Here is a 23,133-nt window from a genome sequence, read left to right as displayed (position 1 = left end):
AGTTACTTTTTGTGGAGAGTGTAAGGTCTGGGTCCAGGTTCGTTTCTTTGCACGTGGATTTCCAGTTGTCCCAGAATCATTTGTTGAAAAGCCTACCTTTGCTCCTTCGAATGCCTTTGCTTTTTTATCAAAGATCAGTTGATATTTATGTCGATCTGTTTCTGGGTCTCTATTCTATTCCAGTTATCTATGTGTCCATTCTTTCACCAATACCACACTGTCTTGATTATTGTGGCGTCAAGTATGCCTTGAGGTTGGGTAGTGTGAGTCCTCCACCTTTGTTTTTTGTCCTTCAACATTGTGTTAGCTGTTCTGGGTTTTTTGTCTTTGTATATAAACCTTAGAATCAGTTTGTTGATATCCACAAAATAGCTTCCTGGGATTTTTATTGGGATTTCATTGCATCTGTAGATCAAGTTGGGAAGAACTGATGTACTGACCATATTGCATCTTCTTATCTATGAACATAGAATACCTCTCCATTTATTTCTGTCACGATATCCTCAAGCTTAAAGATTCTTTCCTCAGCTGTGTGCAGTTTACTAATGAACCCATCAAAGACATTATTTCTGTTATAGTATTTTTCATCACTAGCATTTCTTTCTAGTTCTTTCTTAGAATTTCCATCTCTCTACTTACATTCCCCATCTGTTCTTGCTTGCTGTCTACTTTATCCATCAGAGCCCTTAGCATATTAAACAGAGTTGTTTTAAATGCCTGGATGGATAATTCCAACATTCCTGCTCTATCTGAGTGGTTCTAATGCTTGCTCTGTCTCTTCAAACTGTGTTTTTTTGCCTTTTACTGTGTGTTATAATTTTTTTGCCAACTGAACATGATGAACTAGGTAAAAGGAACTGCTGTAAATGGGCCTTAAGTAGTGTGGTAGTAAGGTGTGAGGAGAGGGGAAGCATCCACAGTCCTGTGATTAGTTCTCAGTCTTGTAGGGAGCCTGTGTCCTTGAACTGTGAACTTCACAAGTGCTTCTCAGTTCGCCCCCATTCCCCTTTAGATAGAGTAGTTAGCCAGAGCCAGCTGGAGTTTGGTATTTCCCTTCCCCCAGGTCACTTAGGCTCTAGTAAAACCATGTCAGGTTAGACTCTGGTTAAATAGTTTCTTCTCAGGACAGATCTTGTTAAATAAACTTTTAGACTTTGAAAAAAAAAGAAGAAAAAGAAGAAGGAAAAGGAAGAAAGAAGACGAGAATGCTCTGGTATATTTCAAAATGGTTCCTTTTTATCTCATCCTGCTGGAAGTTCAAGGGAATTCTTCTCCAGTGTTCACTGTGAGGACCTGGTAGAATTCTTAGAGGTGAAACTCATACAAAGGTCCTACAAAGATATGCTCCTACCTCTGCCCGTGACTGGATCCCCATGGAATTTTAATCTCTAAAACTTGTCCACTCTGAGACTAGCAATTTGTCAATTCCAGTTCAAGTTTTTCTACTCATCTTTTGGTTCCCACAAAGGTTGTTACTTATGAGTTTCTCTTCCAGGAAGTTGGTGATTTTCTGTATTCACCTGTCAGTCCCTCTACTTCTGGAGCATTTGTTTGCTCAGTGACCTCACTTCCCTTGTGGATCTAGAAAGAGTTATGGATTTTTGAGTTTGTTCAGCTTTTTACTTTTGTTAGGATGCAGTGGCGATTTCCAAATTTCTTACGTACCTGACTGGAAACAGGAAGTCTCATTTAATCTTCACAACAAAGCTAATAGATTGACACTATTATTGTCCATTAAGGAATCTGAGGCATAAAAGTGTTCTGTAATTTGCCTAAATTCACACAGTTAATGAGTGGAGAAGTCAGGGTATGTATTAAAGCACATGACATAAAACTTCACACATAGTAGGCCCTTAGTATGCTAGTTGAATCTGCTTCTGTATAAAGTAATGCTTCCCTGTCACATGTTAAATATGCAAGATGTCCAAGTTTACCAATAATGATATTCTTGGATTATTAAATTTAAAGAGTTGACTTTAAAGAATCTGCTAACTTCCCAGAAGTGATATTGTTTTTGGTGTGTCACCTTCTGTCATATACTTTGGGTCTATGGCTTCATCCTATATGGGCCACTGATCAATAGGGAAGGGACTTGTGTGCCCCCATTTTGATTCATATTCATTTTCCCCCCCAAATCCATAGCTGACCTGACTGATTCATATTCAATCTGTGAACTCTTGTCATGTAAATCTTCCTGATTGCTGGGAAACACAGCAGTATAATTGTGGGCACCTCACTAATGTATAACTGATTGATTAGTAAGAATGGTGATTTCATTTTTTTCCTTAAGTAAATGCCATTTCTAATGTAGTGAATATTAAAATAGATCTGATTTAAGGGTAGCAAAAGGATGTTTCCATATAATGCAAGAGGCAAAAGAGTAATTTTATTTTGGATATTACTTGTATTTGCATGATCAGTAGTGTTAGCCTAGTGGGCATGGTAAAAATCAGAGGTAGGGGTCTGGAAGCCTGCTAACCAGACTTAGGAGGAGCTTCTTTTCCTTTTTCTCACTTTCTTTGCAGTTTCCAATTTTGGGATTACAAAATAGAACCTCCATTGTACTGGGAGGATGAACAGAAAATGGATTTAATGTGGGCTTGAGGGCATCTGCCTTACCGTCTGTTAGGGGAGTTGTCTAGTCAATGAGCTTTATAAAAAATCTCTTTTTGTAGTTGAAGATACCTATGCCATTACTCTTTGATAAACATCAGGTTTTCTTTCCATGCATTTATTTTATTTTTTGAACTAGAGGTTTTGATAGAACCTATCATTGTATCAAATTATACAATGATATCAAAGCCTATACATTGACAGGCATCCATTCATCTAGGATGACTAAGCCTGAGAGTAGGTGGCAAAAGGCATTTCTGGGTTCCAGTAATCTACCAGGTAATGGAAATGTCATGGTCACGCACTGGTGCCAGAAAGCCATGTGTGATCTGGTTTGTAAGTAGAAATCAAGCAGTATTTTCTAAAAGGCAGGCCTGCTCTGTTGTTCTTCTCATATTGGCAGTAAGAAGGCAGAGTTTCCTTCTGCCATGATTTCATGGCAACTGTGACTTTCTGACTAGCTTTGGTGATGGCCATTGTCAGCCATTTATTTAGCATTCAAACCTATCTTTTAAAATCATTGTTCAGTTTATGGATACATGGAGGTACATTCCTTCTGCATTGAGCTGTTTACAGTGCAAAGAGAATGTAAGTGGTGTTTACAACACAGAAAAACCATGTGGTGACTGAAAGAGACACAGCTTGGTGTTTTACAATCTTTTCTTTATTCATTTGCTCAACAAATGTGTATTGAATATCTGTGTGCCTGTAACTAATCTAGGAACTGAGACCTGGCAGGGAACTTCTACATCCATTTTTAAAGCAACCTCTTGGAAGGCCACAGTAAACTATGGTGGGAATTTAAATGCTCAAATATTTAGGAATGAAAGGACAAAAATGTCAGGCTGTCAGCTTATTCGATGGTTCTCTAAGTTAGGAACCAAATTGCTTGACAGAATGTGCTTTTTAGGGCATCTGCACTTGCTAGAGGAAGCAGTCATATTATTCATTTCAGTGGATCTGAGTGTGTGTCCATAGGCAGGGGAACTCTTTTCTTATGTCAGACCCTTTTCATCTGGCCTCTCATGGGGTTTCCTTGAAAAGGACTGCAATCTTGGGCTGGGATGAGGAACAGAGCTTGAATGCTAGATTCCTGAGTTGAAAAGACACCTTTAAGAAGTTGTCGGCCGGGCGCGGTGGCTCACGCTTGTAATCCCAGCACTTTGGGAGGCCGAGACAGGCGGATCACAAGGTCAGGAGATTGAGACCATCCTGGCTAGCATGTTGAAACCCCGTCTCTACTAAAAATACAAAAAAAATTAGCCGGGCGTGGTAGCGGGCGCCTGTAGTCATAGCTACTCGGGAGGCTGAGGCAGGAGAATGGCGTGAACCCAGGAGGTGGAGCTTGCAGTGAGCCGAGATTGCGCCACTACACTCCAGCCTGGGTGACAGAGCGAGACTCCGTCTCAAAAACAAAAAGAAAGAAGTTATCACATTTAGAACAATGTTTCTGAATAGAGAAGGAATTGAGAAAGACAGACCAGAATCAGATGAAAACTACATTTTAATGGTTGTAGCCACTGGCTACAAAAGCCTTATAATGTTTTAGTGTCATTGGGCTGGCAAGTATTAAAGGATTGAGGTTTATTAGCCAGAAACATGTGTAGCTTTACTTAATAGCCCAAAGGATTTTGGTCCCATTATTACAGTTGCTCACATACTTTCATTAGGACTCTATGCACCAGACTTCATCTGCTCAAAGTAAAAGAGCCGTAGATGCTGGAGCTGGAGTAGGACCCACATTTGAGTCCAAATCCTTTGCTCTGTCAACTCCTCACTGCCTTTTTCTGAATTTTTACTAATTGAGCACAAGCTCTACTTTAGAATATTTATAAAGCTGATTAAGATTATCTTCATTGAAGAAAATCAACCCAGAAATGGTAGGTAAGCTTGCTGAAGACATGCAGTCATGAAGCAAAACTCTGCATTTATTTCCTGGCCTTCATTCAGCACTCTTTGTAAAGTTAGGGAACTGTCCAAAAGACTGCTCTCACTTCTGGCACCAATTACAAGTTCACACGTCCTCAAAACCAACTTCAGCTTTGATCATTTTCAAGAATAATTCAAATTTTTATACTCATGGTTCTGATTTATTACAGGGAAAGGCTATAGTCAAGGGAAGAGACAGATGGGACAGGGTCCAGGAAAGTGCAAATGTGAAGCTTCCACGTGTCTCCTCCCTGTGGAATGGACAGCATTCTCTTAGCAGTGATGTGTGACAATATGCAGAAAGTATTAGCAATCTGAGAAGCTAACCGGAGCCTGGGTGTCCAGAGTTTTTACTGGGGCTTGATCACATAGACATAGTTGGCTACCCATGTGGCTGACCTTATCTCTAGCTGGTACTACCTGACCCAAAGTGTCTACTCTAAATCACATTGTTAGACTATCTAACTTGGCACCATACCCCAAATAAACGAAGATGCTTTTTTTTTTTTTTCAGGCAGATATTCTAAGGGCTTAGAACTCGCCTCTCAGGAGGTGAGGGCAAATTAAATTTTTCACTATACACTCTTAGAAGCAGGATGACCATGAGATGGTGATAATAACACTAATAATAATGGTGATCAGAAGAAACTAGATGGTAGTATAGGAAAACCCCTGTGGGCCTTGCTTTTGGATGCCTTCTTTGTCTTGATAATTAATAATTGTTATTTTTATAAGAGACACAATAGAGAAGGCACAAGCTTTAAAGGGCAGTGGACCTGGTTAGCATTTTCAAATGATTGATTGTGATTTTATGGCCTTTTCTTATTCATTAAGCTCAGAGTGGCCAACCCTGTATTAAAAACAGCTCTACACTCTCTTCCTATACTTAGACTTATCTAGACAAAAGAAAGAATATAAAATATAGACAATATGACACATGACTTTAATTTCTATGTCTGTAACAGAGTTATAATCAAAAACAAGTCCCCAAAAGTCAGGAAATAGGTTTCTTTTATCTAGGCAAAATTCAGGTATTTGTAGCAAATAATATGCTCCCTCATTGACAATGAATGAGAATCTTGGTGAAGTTATTTATACTTTAGTTCCTCAGTGATTTAAAGTGGGAGATATAATTTTGCCAAATTTACTCTATTGATTGTTTACTGTGGCTGGATGATATATGTGAATTTTATTTTATTTGCCCAAATTGAAAATGTAAAGATTATGAGACACTGGTTAGTAAGTGAGGGGATAATTAAATGCTGTAGGATTGAATCTAGGGGAGGGTTAATGAACTGTTCTGGTGCATACAAATAGAGGTTGGAATTTGGGTAAAAAAATAAATTAGCCCAAGAACAATGGACTGAATCTATAAAATAGATTAATGGGACTTCTCTTACAGTGGAACAAATTACTATTTAAAGGCAGATAGTCAAGAAAATAAATGGACAACATTGTGTCAGTGGTTTTAAGTTAAAGGAGAGGGGAAAAAAAACCAGGATGTAGTTAAGACTTTCAGGAATTTATGTTGGCAGAAGTCATTTTAACAACAGCAGCCACGAACCCTTACCCATAACAGATCCATAAGCCTCTTTTCAGATAATGAAAAATAGGGTAAGTTCTGGTGTGCCCTGCCAGCAAATGAGCCTCTCAAAAGAAAAAACACCCCCTGCCCCCCAAGAAGAAGGGGGAAATTAAATGTGTCAGTGGTGAGTGATGGTGGGCGATAGGGCTTGCTGTGGAGCTGATTCGTGCCTGTGACTTCTGGGAGCAAATCCCTTTGTCACTCTGAGCTGGGGAACACCCCAAAGCTGAGCTCTTCAATACTGAGTCAACTGCCTGCCTGTTTGGCCTCATCCAGGAGTTTTCAGTGTGATTTTTAAATGCTTAGCTGGTTCTTTGGGTGAGGACATTTTGCCATTTGGAACAATTTGCAGGTATTATTCTCACCTTTTTCAAGAGGCACACACCACCTGCTCATTTTCCTCACTCATCTAAACTTTGGGGATCTGAAAATTCTTCCCTTCCCACCACCCTCTTCACACTTTGCCTGATTCCCATCCGTCTGCTAATGTCAGGCTTTCTGGAAGAAGTGTCTGGTAGCTGCTTCACAGGAAACTCACCATGGAGTTGACTCATTTGCTGTAAGTTGGCAGCCACCCCCAAGCCCGGGGCAGATGGCCCCTGTGAATGTGCACCTTGAAGGAAGTAACTGGTCAGGGGCACAAAGAAGAGGCAACACATGGGAAGTTGCATGACCCATGTGGATCCCAGTCTTTGGAATCCTCATCTGCTGTTTCTCTCCCCTGTCTCCTGACCCTCTGCATAGGTAGTGGATGGGTTTTTGTTGTTGTTGTTGTTGTTGGTTGTTTGTTTGTTTTTGGAAAAGCTGGGTCAGCATCCGGATTTCTTCTGTGCACCCTTTATTAGAGCTTGCGTAATGTACATAATCACTGCCATTGGTGAGACTGTTTCCTGAGCAGGGATTTTAAGCATTTCTTCTTTTGTCAGGAAATACTTCCGATCCAAGGGCTACTGCATAATATCCATTTATCTCATTTAGCTTTTTAAATGACTCAAAATTCTTAAAAGAAGGACGAAAGTACAAGTAATGCACAGAACAGGGATTTGCACTGATACTGTGATTTCCCCTTTTCCTACTTTCCAATGGGCCCATCTTTTTAAAGCAGCACATTATCATCAATGAGAGGAACAGATGAATTACTTTGAATGACTAGGGAAGGCTACCAGATAGCTGGCTGTGGTGATAATTACAAAATGTGTGTCCATCTGCCACTGCTGGTACTGGCTAGAGCAGGTGGGGTGCTGGGGGTGGAATATTAAAGTCATGGGCCCCAAGATGGACTAGTGCAGGAGGCAGAGCTCAGAGTAGAGCGTGGCCACTGTGATACCACGCCACTGTGACAGGGCCATGTGGTAGAAACTCCAGGGGGAGAAAGGACCTTGTGTTTTCATGGCCATTGCCGGATCCCCTCAGAAACATGTTTGGACTTCTTTCTTCAGCAGCATGTTGTATAAAGCCAGTTTTCCAAGCTCCCTGGAAACGTTGCATGTTTTTCTATTGCTTCTTCAATGTCTCCCCTGTACTAGTGTGTGTGAGTGTAAAGGAACATCCTAGGCTCACCCCTCCCCTAATGCTCTGTGTCTTCCCTCACTCCCCAAGTCTGGCTAGCTTCCAGTGCTCGAAGGGGCATGTCTGGAGCCTTCATAGTTGCTAGACCAGTTGACACTTTGTCTAGTTTTTCTCCTCGATTGACATTTAAAAATTTCAGTGTCTCCTCTCTCATTTTCTTCACTTTTATGCCAGAGTTACAGGAATTAATCGGTTCATTCGTACAATCCTTTACTCTGCAAAACTTTGAGCAGCTCCTCTTATTTCTTAAGCACTCACTATGCTAGGAAGACAAAGATGAATAAGACTTTTGGAATCGTGGGGGTGACAAGTATGCACATGGATTATTTTGTATGCACTGTAACTGTGTGAAGAATATTTTGCAAATTTTCTTTTTCAGCTTGTGTATTTTGCCCAACATTAGGTGTCTGACATTTATCCATGTTTATACAGAAAGCTGTCGTTCATTCATTTTTATTACTGTACAGTATTTCTTTCTATTCATATACTGTAATGTATTTATCCATTCTTCTGTTGATTCTCAGGCTGTATTCAGTTTTTCGTTATTATGAACAGCGGTGCAATAAAATAACTATTATTGACCTGTTGCCTTCCTTGCGTACAAGACTTTCTCCAGGAACATATAAGAAATGGAGTTGCTCTTAAATGTTGGCACCAGCGTGCATGCCCACCAACAGGATATAATAATTCCCTGTTAAACTCATGATTTCTACACCTGGTATTGCTAAGTGTTAAAAATTTTGCCAATCTGATGCTATTTCATTGCTTCAACAAAATTTTTCCTGACTGCTAGTAAGGTTGAGACATTTTTTTTTCCTACTTGCTTATTGGGTGTTCATGTTTCCTTCTCTGGAAATTTCCATTTTGAAATTTTTGCTGACTTTTCTTTTGAGTTGTTGGTGTTTTTCTTGTTGATTTTTAAGAGTTAATTATATATTCTAGATGACAGTCCTTTGACCTTGATATAGGTTGCAAAGTTGTTTTCCCAAAGTGTGGAGCTTATCTGCACTTGTGTTATCTTTTGTGTATAGAAGTTTTAAATTTTAATTGAAGCCAAATTTATTAACGACATCTTTGGCTTGTGCTTTTTAAAGAAAGGTTTGTTTAAGAAATCTTGCAGCTGGGTACGGTGGCTCATGCCTGTAATCTCAGCACTTTGGGAGGCCGAGGTGGGTGGATCATGAGGTCAGGAGATCGAGACCATCCTGGCTAACATGGTGAAACCCCGTCTCTACTAAAAATAAAAATAAAAAAAATTTAGCCAGGCATGGTGGGCACCTGTAGTCCCAGCTACTTGGGAGGCTGAGGCAGGAGAATTGCATGAACCCAGGAGGCAGAGCTTGCAATGAGCTGAGATTGTGCCACTGCATTCCAGGCCAGGTGACAGAGTGAGACTCTGTCTCAAAAAAAAAAAAAAAAAAAAAAAAAAAAAAAGAAATCTTTCATGACTCTAAGGTCTTAAATACAGTCTTCCTTATATTTTGTTTTGAAAGCTTTCACTTTCACTTTTTTACACCTAGGTATTCAAACCCTCTTGAATTTGTTTTTGTGTATGGTGTGAGGTAGGGATCTAATTATGGTTTGTCCTATTGTCCCAGTCCCATTTATTGAGCAGCCAGTTCAGTGTACTCTCACTGCTCTGTAATCCACTTCTGTTGTATGTCAAGTTTCCTTATAAGTAGATACTACTTCTGGCTATTTGTCTACCCCTGCATTTTGTCTCAATTACTAGGGCTTTATAATAAGTTCTTAATAAGGGTCCAGTAAGCCTACAATTTCCTTATTCAGAGTGTCTTAACTATTCTTGAATATTTGTATTTGACCAGAATTGCATTAAATGTATAAGTTAATTTGGTGAGAGAAGAGATCTTGATGATGATTTGTTCAGGACACACAAAAATGGACACTATAACTTCCTGAAGGGCAGGGACAGGTGGAGGAAGGGATGGGTAACAGTGAGTTAGTTCACTTTTGGTCATTTCAGACCAATCTTCCCATGGGACATCTCGTGGAGATCTTTGGTAGCCCCAGAAAATGTGGGTCTGGATCTCAGGGTGAAACCAGAGCTAAAGATGATCTGAGTCACTAGTGTGGCTAGTAAAAGAGAGTGCCCCAAGGGGCCTGGGAACAGAGCTTTGGAGGCCAGCATTTAATCAGCTGGTGGGTGGTGGGAGTGCAAAAAGGGGAGTGAGGAGGGGCGGTTAGAGACCCAGGTAGAGAATGTACAGCAAGTCTTCACTTAACATCGTCAGTAGGTTCCTGGAAACTGAGATTTTAAGTGAAACTACATATAAACAAAACCAATTTGACCCATAGGCTAATTGATATACACAAGAGTTAAGTTCCTACAGCTTATTTCTGGTCTCAAAAACATTTCCAAACTTCTAAATAAAGACCCCCAAACACTTCAATTAAACATTGAAATAAATGTGAGCTATATAGACATTTAAGAAAGACTAATAAAATCAAGTTTGATAATTAGTCACCCCATTTGTGGTGAATCTGTGAGTGATAGTGATCATAGCGGTAGTGGGTTAAATCCAGGAACAAATGTGTGCAAAGTGAAAATTGTAAGACGTGCCCCCCTCCCATCAAATGGTTCCAAAATAATCAGTAACCAGTATGGGAGGCTGGCCAGGCACTTTTGGACTGCATTATTTATTGTCATGCCTTTGAGTGATCATCATATTCTTTATGATTTTTGTTTTATAACTATTCATATTCATTTATTTTCCACCCCCTTTTTCCAGTTCAGTGTTGCTAGTGACTGGAGCTCATCCTGGCAGCTCAGAGCACACACTAGGCAGGAGCCAGCCCTGCACAGGAAGCCACCCCATTGCAGGGCATGCTCACACCTGCACCCACATTCACTCACACTGGAACGTTGTAGACATGACAATTCATGTAACACACACAGTTGTGGGATGTGGGAGGAAACCAGAGTACCAGGAAAAAACTCAGGCAGACATGGGGAGAGTGTGCGAACTCCTACGCAGACAGTGGTTCTGGGGGGAATCTATTTTTTCCCCAACCTTGTAACAAAACAATGTGGAACAAACCAATGTTCTTGGAGACCCTGCTGCAGAGGGAAGTAGGCAAGCTCCTTGAAAAACTCCCCCCAAAATTTTACTGCTATACACCTACTAGAATGACTAATACGAAAAATACTGACAACACCAAGTGTTGGGAAAGATGTGGAAGAACTGAAATACTCGTTCCCTGCTGGTGGGAGTGTAAAATGGCACAATCACTTTAGAAAACTGGGGATTTCAGAAAAAGGTAAGCATACACATTCCACAACTCAGTCATTGCACTACTGAATATGGGCTCAAAAGAAACAAAACAAAACAAAACAAAAGACCATAAAAATACTTGTACAAATATACTCATAACAACTTTATTTGCAATGACCAGAATCCCAAACATTTATCAGCAGATGAATAAATAAACAGCGGTCTAGCTATACAATAGAGTACTACTCAGCAATATAAAGGATCAAGACAGCTGGGCGTGGTGGCTCACGCTGAAATCCCAGCACTTTGGGAGGCCAAGGCAGGCAGATCACTTGAGGTTAGGAGTTTGAGACCAACCTGGCCAACATGATGAAACCCTGTCTCTACTAAAAATACAAAAATTAGCCAGTCGTGGTGCCTCACACTTGTAGTTCCAGCTACTCAGGAGGCTGAGGCAAGAGAATCGCTTGAACCTGGAAGGCAGAGGTTGCAGTGAGCTGAAATTGTGCCACTGCACTTCAACCTGGGTGACAGAGTGAGACTCTGTCTCCAAAAAAATAAAAAAAGAAGGAATCAAACTATGGACGCACACAATAGTATCTAGTATTGGTGAATCTCAGAAATAGAGTGAAAGAAATAGAGTGAAAGTAAAAAGAATATATAAGAGGAATAATTTCATTTATGTAAAGCACAAACTAATTTATAGTGACAGATAACTGGGTTTGGGACCAGATGAGCTCTAAAGGGGAATAAGACATCTTCGGTGGTGATGGAAATGTTTTTTCTTTGTTGTGTTTTAATAGGCAGGATCTCATTTTGTTGTCCATGCTGGAGTGCAGGGGCATAATCGTAGCTCACTGTAGCCTCGAAATTTTGGGGCTCAAATGATCCTCCTGCCTCAGTCTCCTGAGTAGCTAGGACTGTAGGTGCGCACCACCACACCTGGCCAATGTTTTAAATTTTTTGTAGAGATGGGTTCTCGCTTTATTACCCAGGCTGGTCTCGAATTCCTGGCCTCAAGTGATCCTTCTGCCTTACCCTCCCAAAATTCTGGGATTGCAGGTGTGAGGCACTGCACCCAGCTGGAGGGAGGGAATGTGCTGCATCTTGATAGTGATGGTGATTTCCTGGGTATAACCAATCATCACCACTCCTCAGTGATACACTTTAAATAGATGGAGTTTATTGTTCTTAACTTACTCCTCAATGAAGTTGATAACTTAAAGACAAAAGGAAAGAAAGGGGTCCTTAGCAGTGTCAAGGGACCTGGCTGGGCACACCGGACGTGCCAATGAGGAGAGCCTTGACGATTCTAGGGGCTGTCTGGGTAGAATTTCAGTGGGCAGAAAAGTCAGCATTCCACTCTCTCTCTTCTCCCTTTCCTCCTTCCCCTCCTTCTTTCTTCTTTTTTTCCCTGCTTTGCCTCATTTTTTTCTTCTTCTTTTCTGATTTATAAGACAGCTAGAATAGAAGGGAACTACTGAGGGATCTGGAGATTTTTATTGTCCCCTTGGGAAGAGGCTGTGGGCAGAACTGGAGGAAAAGGTTCGTCGTACTCAGGGGAGAATTTCCAGTCTAGCTGTGGACACTGACCTTTGCACGTCTTTCGTCCCTCCTCCAATGCTGGAAAATGAAGGACTGCTGTGTTTATCATAACGCATTTTTGGTCATTTTAGTTTAGTTTGTAATTAGACTATAATTACCTAACCCAGTTGCTTAATAATAAAGACTATTCACCCCAGGCAGCATGGTGCAAAGGAAATTGTGCCCTCCACCCCAGGGCGCTGATCCCAGGTCCCTTTGGCCTTTATATTAACCTACGGTTTGAATCTTGGTCTGACCATTGAGCTGCTGTGTGACCTCAGACAAACCTCTAAACCCTTCTGAGCCTGGTTTATAATACTTGTAATGATCAAATTAGACAGTATGTGAAAATAAAGAGAGTGGCTGTCACATGAAAGGTGCCTAGTAAGTATGTGCTGTACCTGAATCCCTGACAGATATATTCAGTACCCGTGAGAGCACGGTACTGTGCCAAACAAACTAGTAATGCACACACATGGGAAAGAAAAGTCTCAGGTGAGTGAATGCATTAAAAATGTACATGTGGTGCATTCTCAGATACCAAAATAGTGCTCAGGACTGAGGTGAGAGGTAGGGGCCCAGGATTTTACTGAAGAGAGGACCTTTTCATTGTTTTCAGTGGGAGGGTAAAACTTCACCTGCAGTGTGACAGCGGCCACATCCAAAGACTCAGAGGAGCCCGGATAAGGAGGAGGAGCTGAAAGCGGAGGGAGGCGGTTGGTACCACTGTGTGTGTGTGTGTGTGTGTGTGTGTGTGTGTGTGTGTGTGTGTGTTTAGCCAGGAGGGAGCTGTTGGGAAATGCCACCTAAGGAATGTTTTCAAGTGTAATTTGAGCACGTCATGATGTGAAGAATAAATATGCTTTCCTTTGTAGTCCCTTGAGAGGGGAAGTAGCACATTCTGGGTGACTCTGGAGTGGCTGATTTTGGTCCTGGGCTGTTGCTCAGGCTGTGGGGAGGAGCGGTCCCAGGCAGGAATCTGAGGAAGGAGCTACAGGGACTGTGGTCCTTGGCCAGGCAAGACGGAGAGCCTGCTGTGGATTTTCTCAGCGGTTAGAGCCTCTGTTGTCTAAGCTGGGAAAACTGACAATCACTGAGGGAGAAACACTCGCAGGACACTGACAGCTTCCTCAGAAGAAACAAGTGTGCTGCGCCCAGCCCGATGTCCGTGCCCCAGCCTGAGCACCCATGGTCTCACTTGGTGTCACACAACATAATTCTCCTCTGTCTTCAATGTCAAACCTTCCCCATGGTGAAAATGGGCAGGGGTGGGCCAGGGGGGAAATACACTACATTTTTCTTACTGTGGTCAGAGTAGCACATTCTTTTTTGTTTTGTTTTGTTTGAAACGGAATCTCGCTCTGTTGCCCAGGCTAGAGTGCAATGGTGTGATCTCAGCTCACTGCAACCTCCACCTCCTGGGTTCAAGTGATTGTCCTGCCTCCAAGTGATTGTCCTGCCTCAGCCCCCCAAGTAGATGGGATTATAGGCATGTGCCACCATGCCCTGCTAATTTTGTATTTTTAGTAGAGACAGGGTTTCACCATGTTGGTTAGGCTGGTCTCGAACTCCCAACCTCAGGTGATCTGCCCACCTTGGCCTCCCAAACTGCTAGGATTACAGGCATGAGCCACCGTGCCTGGCCCAGAGTAGCATATTCTTGATTTGAATGTGTAGGCTGGAAAGATCAGTGTAGTCTGATGATGATGATTATAATGATGATGACAGTATCAAGCACTTGTACAGCACTTACTACTATCTAAGCACTTTTCCAAACATGTAGCATACAAAAATTCATCTCATTGTTTAATCCTTACAGCATCCTTGAGGTGAGGTCTTATTGTCATTGCTCCTATTTATAGTTGAGGAAAACTGAGGCATGGAGAAAATGACTCATCTCTAAGTGGTGCAGAAGGATTTGAACCCAAGTCATCTGACTCCAGAGTCCCTCTCGTAGGCATGTGGTTACACTCTTTCTTACCATGTATGTGTGGATTGGATGACTCCTTCCTGATAGGAACAAACCCATTAGGATTTTTTAGGCATCTGTTTCAAAGGGTCCTCCTATATTTGTAAGGCAAACCTTTTTCTTCTGTTTCTCTCCTTCTTGCACCATTATATGATCCATAGTCCTCAGGACACGGCCCCAGCCTCATCACAAGCAGTACATGTGACAATGTGTCCACCTGCAGTTCTGTCCCTGCCCAGGGCTGGGCACAGCAGCCCACAGAATGCTTCTGCTGAGAGGTAGATTCTAAGGTGTGGACCCAGGACCTCTTAGGTAGTATTTTGAGACATATTTGGACAAAAGCTACTGAGGCAGTGTGGAAAATAGATACTACTTGTCTTGAAAGCTAGGTCAAGGCAAATGTTTGTCTTTTAAAAATTATGGCAGTTAGCTGAAATTGTATTTCAACTGCTAGGAAGCTAGAATGGCCAGATCTTAGAAACTGGTGGAGAGGCAGTCAGTTAATAAAAATTTCCTTGGAAGGAGTGATGGGGGAAGGAGAAGAGAGGGAGGGAGGGAGGAAGGAAGGGGAGGGAGCTGGACCTTCCAGAGCAGTCATTTCTGGATTCTGTAGCCTTTAAATGAACACAAAGGTCTTTCGAGGCCTCTCAGTGCTCTGGCTGCCTTCTGCAGTCTTTGACTGTGAGAGGCAGTGTGGGAGGAGCCTGAACTGGCCTGACAGGGGCTGTCCTTTGCCCTCAGGGCACCCGTGCACCCCCAGCTGCACCTCATGCCATATGGTAGCAGGGCCTGTGTTCTGTGTCTTCTTTCCCAGCTGGCCTGGTAGCTCCTGGAAGGCAGGACCTGTGCCACCTTCTGCTCTGCATCTCAGCACTTGAGTAGAGTCTGGCATAGACTCTACTTAGATTAGAGCATGGGCTCAGTACATATTTATCAAATTCAGTTGGCATCAAGAAGCCTGGATTCAAATATTTGCTTTGTGATCTTAGGCAATGACTTGTAATGAACTAGAATATCAGTATTTTTGAACTGTAAAACCTCTACTACATTGGATTAAATATGGGAACATGTAAAGAGGCCACAAAGAGGAGGCCTTCAATCAGGATTTCCTTCTTTTTTTTGGCAGTCGAGCATAAGCAATGTCAGATCCCCACACAGAAACCACATCCACCAGGGAGTTCCTCGTTGATTCTCACCCATCCTTTTAGCCAGGGACTGAAACTTCAAAAAAGAATGGATTCCCTTTTTAGAATATTGCAAAAGATCATGTCCTTTGTGGTTAGAAAATTGCCTTAAATAACTGATCATTTTCACTTGAATATCCTGTAACAGGGGAACGCTCGTGTTCATCCTTTCAGCATGTTCAATGCATGTGCAAGTTACATGGGAGGAGGCTGTATAAAGGTAGTGGTGAAACATTGGCTTGGAGACAGACTGGTTTTTAATAAAATGCACACAGAATTTTATGAAGACAGGCATATTCTGGGACAGAAAGCAATTTTCAAATTTAAAAAGATTCAAGCCATACAAAGTGTGTTCTTTGATTACAGTGGAATTACATTAGAAATAAGTAACAGAAAAATTATCTGGAAAATCTCCAAATACTTAGAAACTAAATGACACATTTCTAAATAACCCACTCCAAAGAAGAAATTAAAAGAGAAATTAGAAGCTATTTTAAACTGAATGAAAATAAAACCCCATCCTATCAAAAATTGTGAGATGCCACTAAAACAATGCTTAGTGCTCCCGGTGGGGTTGGGGTGGGGGTTGGGAACATATAGAAGTAAATGTCTGCATCAGGAAAGGTCTCAAAGCAATGGCCTGAACTTCCACCTTAGAAACCAGGAAAAGAAGAGCAAATTAAACCCAAAGCAAGGTGGAGAAAAGAAATAATAAAGAAAAAAACCAGAAATCAGTGAAATAGAAAACAGAAAAACAGGCCAGGCGCAGTGTAATTACATGCCTGTAATCCCAGCACTTTGGAAGGCTGAGGTGGATGGATCACTTGGGGTCAGGAGTTTGAGACCAGCCTGGCCAACATGGTGAAACCCCATCTCTACCAAAAATATAAAAAATTAGCTGGGCGTAGTGGTGCATGCCTGTAATCCCAGCTACTCATGAGGCTGAGGCAGGAGAATCGCTTGAACCTGGGAGGTGAAAGTTGCAGTGAACCGAGATTGTGCCACTGCACTCCAGCCTGGGCAACAGAGCAGGATTCCATCTCAAAAAAAGAAGAAGAAGAAAAAAAGAAAACCAATAAAGCAAATCAGTGAAACAAAAGCCGATTCTTTGAAAAGGTCAATACAATTGATAAACTTGTAGCCATAATGATAAATGGAAATAAGGAGAGAAGACACATTACTAATATTAGGAATGAGGGAGGTAACATCACTACAGAGTCTATAGATATTATGAACAAGCTTGTGCCAGTAAATCTGACAACTTAGTTGAAATAGGCATGATATTGTTACCAGTGGAGGGTGTCCAGGTTCTTGGCATTTTGAACAAAGAATTGGACAAAACACACAAAGAAATGAAAGAATGAAGCAATGGAAGCACAGATTTGTTGAAACGAAGGTACACCCCACAGAGTGGGAGTGGGCTGGAGCAAGTGGCTCAGGAGTGCTGGTTACAGAAACCTCTAGAGGTTTCCCATTGGTTACTTGGCTACACCCTATGTAAATGAAGTAGTGGCCTGAGACCAGTCTGATTGGTTGCAGAAGGCAGCCAATCAGAGCCTGAAGTGAATTTTCAGTTACACCCCTGTGCAGATGAAGACTAGGCCTGTGACTAGTCTTATTGGTTGCAGGAGGGGACCTATCAGAGGTGCCTTCCGTTTTTCATCTGCAATGCAGAAAAGTGGGGAGGGTTGCAAAGAGAATAGCCTCTGATATTTTTGTTACCTGAGTGTGGAAAGTTAAGGTTTTCCTTTTGATTCACTTCTAGTCAGTTTGTGCAAATCAGCCTTAGGTTCCCTGCCTCCAGACCCTATTCTCCTGCCTCAACATTGTAATATAATAAGAAATACATATTCGCTGTCTGCTCCAGGTCCTTGGCACAAAACTCCTAAAACTCTTATAATTTCTGAGCAATCAGGTGCTGTGTACATCTTTTGTTCTAATATTTCATCTTTGACCTTAGTTCTTGACCCAGATCTCCTAATCTGTTGGAATTTCCTAGGTGATAGGAGTCTCTTTTGTTCTAATGAGGGACCTCTTGGTGGGCGCCTAAGTGGATGCTGGTCACTGGAAAGACCAAACCACAATTAGAAACTTGGAACTTTCAACCCTACCGCCATCCTCCAAAAAGAGGAAGGGGGCTGAAGGTAGAGTTAATAATTGATCATGCCTATAGGATAAAGCCCACATAAAAATCCCTGAAGAACTATGGGGTTCAGAAAACTGGGTTGCTAAACATATGTATGTGCTAGGAGAGGAGCCCAGAGAGGGCATGAGAGCTCCATGCTCCTTCCCTCAAGCACTGACCTGTGTGTCTCTTCATCTGCTGTTCATCTGTATCCTTTATCACATCCTTTATTAATGTAATAAGTAAATATAAGTGTTTCCCTGAGTTCTGGAAGTTGCTCTAGCAAATTACTGTACCCACAGAGAGGGTCATGAGAACCCCAATTTATAGCTGTTCAGCCAGAAGTATAGGTGACAACCTGGGACCTAGAATTAGCATCTGAAGCTGGAGTCAGGCTTGTGGGCCTGATGCTTTAACCTGTGGCATCTAACTATAACTCAAACTCCAGGTAAACAGTGTCAGAATCAGCCAGGCACAGTGGCTCATGCCTGTGATCACAGCACTTTGGGAGGCTGAGGCAGGCAGATCACTTGAGGCCAGGAGTTTGAGACCAGCCTAGCCAACATGGCGAAACCCTGTCTCTACTAATAATACAAAAATTAGCTGGGCATAGTGGCATGTGCTTGTAGTCCTAGCTACTTGGAAAGCTGAGGCACAAGAATCACTTGAACCTGGGAGGCGGAGGTTTTAATGAGCCGGGATCATGCTATTGCACTCTAGCCTGGATGACAGAGTGAGACTCTGTCTCAAAAAAAAAAAGGTCAGAATTGAATTGAATCGTAGGATCGTAGGACACTCTGTTGATGTCTTCTGGAGAATTACTTGATACAAAACTTCCCCTCAAACACAACATAAAACAAAACAACAACAAAACAACAACAACAACAACAAAAAGCCTTATAGGCCCAGCTGGCTTCAGTGGGGAATTTTACCAGACATCTAAGAAAGAAATCCTACCAACTCTACATAAACTCTTCCAGAAACTTGAAGAGGAAGGAATACTTCCCAACTCATGCTATGAAGCTGGCAATACCCTGATACTAAAGATAAAGATATTACAAGAAAAGAAATGTACAGACAAGTATTTTACATGAACATGGATGTGAAAATTCTGTCAAATTGAATTCAACAATATGTAAAAAAGCCATCATTATCAAGTGGGGTTTATCCCAGGAGTGCAAGGTTAGTTTAACATTAGAAAATCAATGTAATTCACCACATTAAAAAACTAGGAGGGGGAGAAACCCCTTTAATCATGTCAGTAGATGCAAAGCATTAGAGAAAACCCAGCCTGTATTCCTGATACAAACTCTCAGCACACTAGAAATAGAAGGGAACCTCCTTAACTTGGTAAAGAATATCTGCAAAAAACCTACAGGTAACATACTTACCGGTGAAAGACTGAGTGCTGGCCCCTAAGTTTGGTAACATGGTCAGGGTATTCACTCTCACCACTTTTATTCAACACAGTATTGCAGCTTTTAGCCAGTACAGTTAGGCCAAAAAGAAATACAGGGCTTCTAAATAAGAAGAAGTAAAATTGTTTTCATTCATAGACAACACGACTGTGTAGAAAATTCAATAGAATCTACAAAAAATCTCCTAGAACTAATAGGAATTCAGCAAGCTTGCAGGATACAAGATAAATATATGAAAATCTATTGTATTTCCCTATACCAGCAACAATTGGAAATAAAAATATTTACAATAACATCAACAATATTAGATAGGAGTATATCTGACAAAAGATGAACAATATTTGTACACTGAAAATTATAAACCATTGCTGAGGTAAGTTAGTTCTTAACTGAGAGTAGAGATAAATCATGTTCATGGGTGAGAGGATTCATTATTGTTGAGATGTCAGTTCTCCCCAAATTGATCTACAGATTTAAGGCAATCTCAGTCAAAACCCAAACAGGGAAATTTACAAGCTGATTCTATAATTCCTTTTTTTTTTGAGATGGAGTCTCACTCTGTCACCCAGACTGGAGTGCAATGGCACAATCTTGGCTCACTGCAACCTCCGCCTCCCAGGTTCAAGCAATTCTCCTGCCTTAGCCTCCTGAGAAGCTGGGATTACAGGCACTTGTCACCATGCCTGGCTAATTTTTGTATTTTTTTTAGTAGAGACAGGGTTTCATCATGTTGTCCAGGTGGTCTTGAACTCCTGACTTTAGGCGATTGACCCACCTCGGCCTCCCAAAGTGTTGGGATTACAAGCATGAGCCTCCACGCCCAGCTCTAAAGTTCTTCAGGAAATTTAAAGGACCTAGAATAGCCAAAACAATTTTGAGAAAGATCAACAAAGTTGGCAGACTAACATTACCTGATTTCAGGATTTACTATAAATAAATCCATACTTTTCAAAACAATGTGGTGTGGGTATAAACATAGACAAATAAATAGATCAGTGATTCAGCCATTCCACTCAGAGATATTTACACAAAAGAAATGAGAGCATATTCCATACAAAGATTTGTACATGAATATTTTAAATAACTTTATTTATAATAGCCCCAAACTGGAAACAGCCCGCATTTCTACCAACAGGTGGATAGATAAATTGTGGTACATCTTTATGATGGATGCTACTCAGCAACAAAAAAGAAATGAACTATTAACACATGCAGCAGTGTAGCTGAATCTCCAAATAATAGTGCAAAGTGAAAGAAGCCACACTAAAAAGTACAGTGTTATGATTCTATTTATGTAAAACTCTGGAGAAGGAAAACTAATCTGGAGTGACAGAAAACAGGTCAGTTTTTCCTGGGAATGGGAGGAGAGGGGGATTGCACATAAGCACGAAGAAGAAACTTCTGGAAGTGTTGGATGTGTCCATGATGTTGATCATGCAGATAGTATGCTTGCAGTGGTTGTCTGCCTTAAATATGTTCAGCTTATGGCATTTCAATTATACCTTAATAAAGCTGTTTACAAAAAAAAAAAAGCCACTGGGAATATTGTAGCCTCTTCCCCAACCATTCTACTCAAATTTGTCTCATCTAAGACACACTGACCCTTTCTTGCCCAATCCAATATATTTGTCTCTGTCCTTGATTTACTTAACTTCTCATTGCACTTGACTTAGGTGAGCACCTCTTTCTGCTAGAAACACTTTTCTCTCTTGGCTTCTGAACAGCACATTCTCTTGGGTTTTTTCCCCTAGCTCTTGTGGCTGCAACTCCTCTAGCAAACGTCACTTATTAGAGGGCCTTTGACCCTATCTTCCTCTCTATTTATACTCTACTCAACTCCAAGGTTATCCCACCTAGTCCTGTAATTTAAAGCAGCAGCATCTGTACATCCCAACAGAATTTTCTGGGATAATAGAAAGAGTCTCTATTGGCATTGTCCACATGGTGGCCACTAGCCATCTGTGGCTATGACTTGAAATGTGGCTAGCATGACTAACATATGAATTTCAAATTTTATTTATTTAATTTAATTTCAATTGAAATAGCCACATATGGTTACTAGCTACCATATTGAATAGTCCAGGTCTAGATCACTGTGTGTTTACAAGCTGTGGGTAGGAACACATTTGCTGGTCTTGACTTTTATTTTTTCAGAATAAAATAAGTTCTATTTTTTATAAAATATTTGTTTCAGGCTGGTATCTCTAGGGCTCACATTCACACATAGATTTGTTTTTTGTTTTTTGTTTTTGGTTTGGTTTTGTATGTAAGTTGAAAGGCACTGATCTAGATGCCGATGATGTCCATGTTAATGTTTTCAACCATGAGCTGAGGTCCAAAGTCATATTTGTCATCCTGACATCTCATCACAAATCTGTAAGTGTGCTGTTTTTCCCTCCAGTTATCCCACGTCTCAGCAAATGGCACTATCTTTTCCTCCAGTTGATGCGGAACAGTGACCTGAATTTTCTGCTTTCCTGTCCCCGCTCCCTACCACACCCTACTCCCACACTCAGTCCAGCAGCAAGGTCTGTTGGCTCTGCTTCCTAAATGGGTCCCAGGTCTACCCACTTGTTTTCATTTGGGTTTCTATCAACATACTCTAAGCCCCTGGCGTCTCTTGCCTGGAGGACTGCTGTAGCTTTAAACTGGTCTGTGATTCACTGTTATCTTCATAAGACCCACAGTGGCCAAAGGAATCTTCCAGAGCCATAAATCAGATGCTGCTGCTGCCCTACTCCAGAGCCTCCAAGAGCTTTCCACTGCGATGCTCTGTTGTCACCTTACTGTTCCTATGAGGCCCTGGTGACTGGGCCCAGCCCTCTGGTATTGGTCCACCACAGTCACCCTGGTCATTCTGTGCCAGGGACTTCCACTTCCTTGCTTATTTATCTGCAGGACTCTGCACATGTGCTGTGACCTAGGCCCCCCAGATCTTCCCAAGATGGCCCCTCTCTGTTAATTCAGGTCTTAACTCAGAGGTGACTTCCTCAAAGGAGCAGCCATTCTCTGACTAAATCAGTAAGTGTAACCCAAGTCAGAGTGATAGTATTTTAGGAGCAAATGAGATACATTGTTACTGAAATAGAGTGCTTTTGAGTAATAGGAGCCAAGAGCCATCAAAGTATTCTTGACTAGAGATCCTTGAATTTTCTTTGCAAATCATCTGTAATCAACAAAATCCTTCTGTGCAAGTAAAACTGCCAAGTTTCTGTATGAAGAATAAATATTGGTCTTGCTATTTTTTAACTTACTCGACTGAACACCCCATTATGCAAATTTAATGAACAGTTTAAAATATGCATGTTATGTACAATATAGTGTATTAAGATATAGATGTATAAATTATGTTAATATAAAATTTAAAATGAATATTTCATTAATGTGAATATATCATATGCACAAGGCAAATAGCATTTATTTAAACTTTTTAATCTCTGAGGTTTATGTACATCATGGTTAGCTTTGTGAGAAAGTTTGAATTTGATTTGATTTAGGTTACCAAATTTGATTTTAATTATCCAAATTTAAATTTGATTGTTGTGAAGAGAACGGTCTGTAGGGTCGATTATTCCTTATGTAATTTTAGTCTTTACTTTGTGAAAATGTGTTATTAAAATAGTGCAGAAAAATTACAAGTTATTAACAAAATAGATTATAGGGTTTGTGATTTTTGACCTTTGCTTTAAAAAAAAAAAAAGAAAAAGAAAAAAAAAAACATCCTGGCAAACGCAGTGAAACCCTGTCTCCTCTAAAACTACAAAAAAATTAGCCGGACGTGGTGGTGGGCGCCTGTAGTCCCAGCTACTCGGGAGGTTGAGGCAGGAGAATGGCATGAACTGGGGAGGCAGAGCTTGCAGTGAGCCAAGATTGTGCCACTGCACCCCGGCCTGGGTGACAGAGCAAGACTCCGTCTCAAAAAAA

General features: G+C 41.2%; 1 protein-coding gene across 1 annotated transcript in view; it reads left to right on the top strand.

The window, feature by feature from the left end:
* PPP1R14C (protein phosphatase 1 regulatory inhibitor subunit 14C) overlaps window positions 1-23,133 on the top strand; it is a 108,917-nt gene that overhangs the window by 81,736 nt on the left and 4,048 nt on the right. The gene's annotated exons all lie outside the window — the stretch shown is intronic.

This window comes from Chlorocebus sabaeus, chromosome 13 (genome assembly GCF_047675955.1).
Source record: "Chlorocebus sabaeus isolate Y175 chromosome 13, mChlSab1.0.hap1, whole genome shotgun sequence".
In the NCBI taxonomy this organism is placed as follows: domain Eukaryota; kingdom Metazoa; phylum Chordata; class Mammalia; order Primates; family Cercopithecidae; genus Chlorocebus; species Chlorocebus sabaeus.
This window is presented reverse-complemented; position numbering and strand designations above follow the sequence as displayed.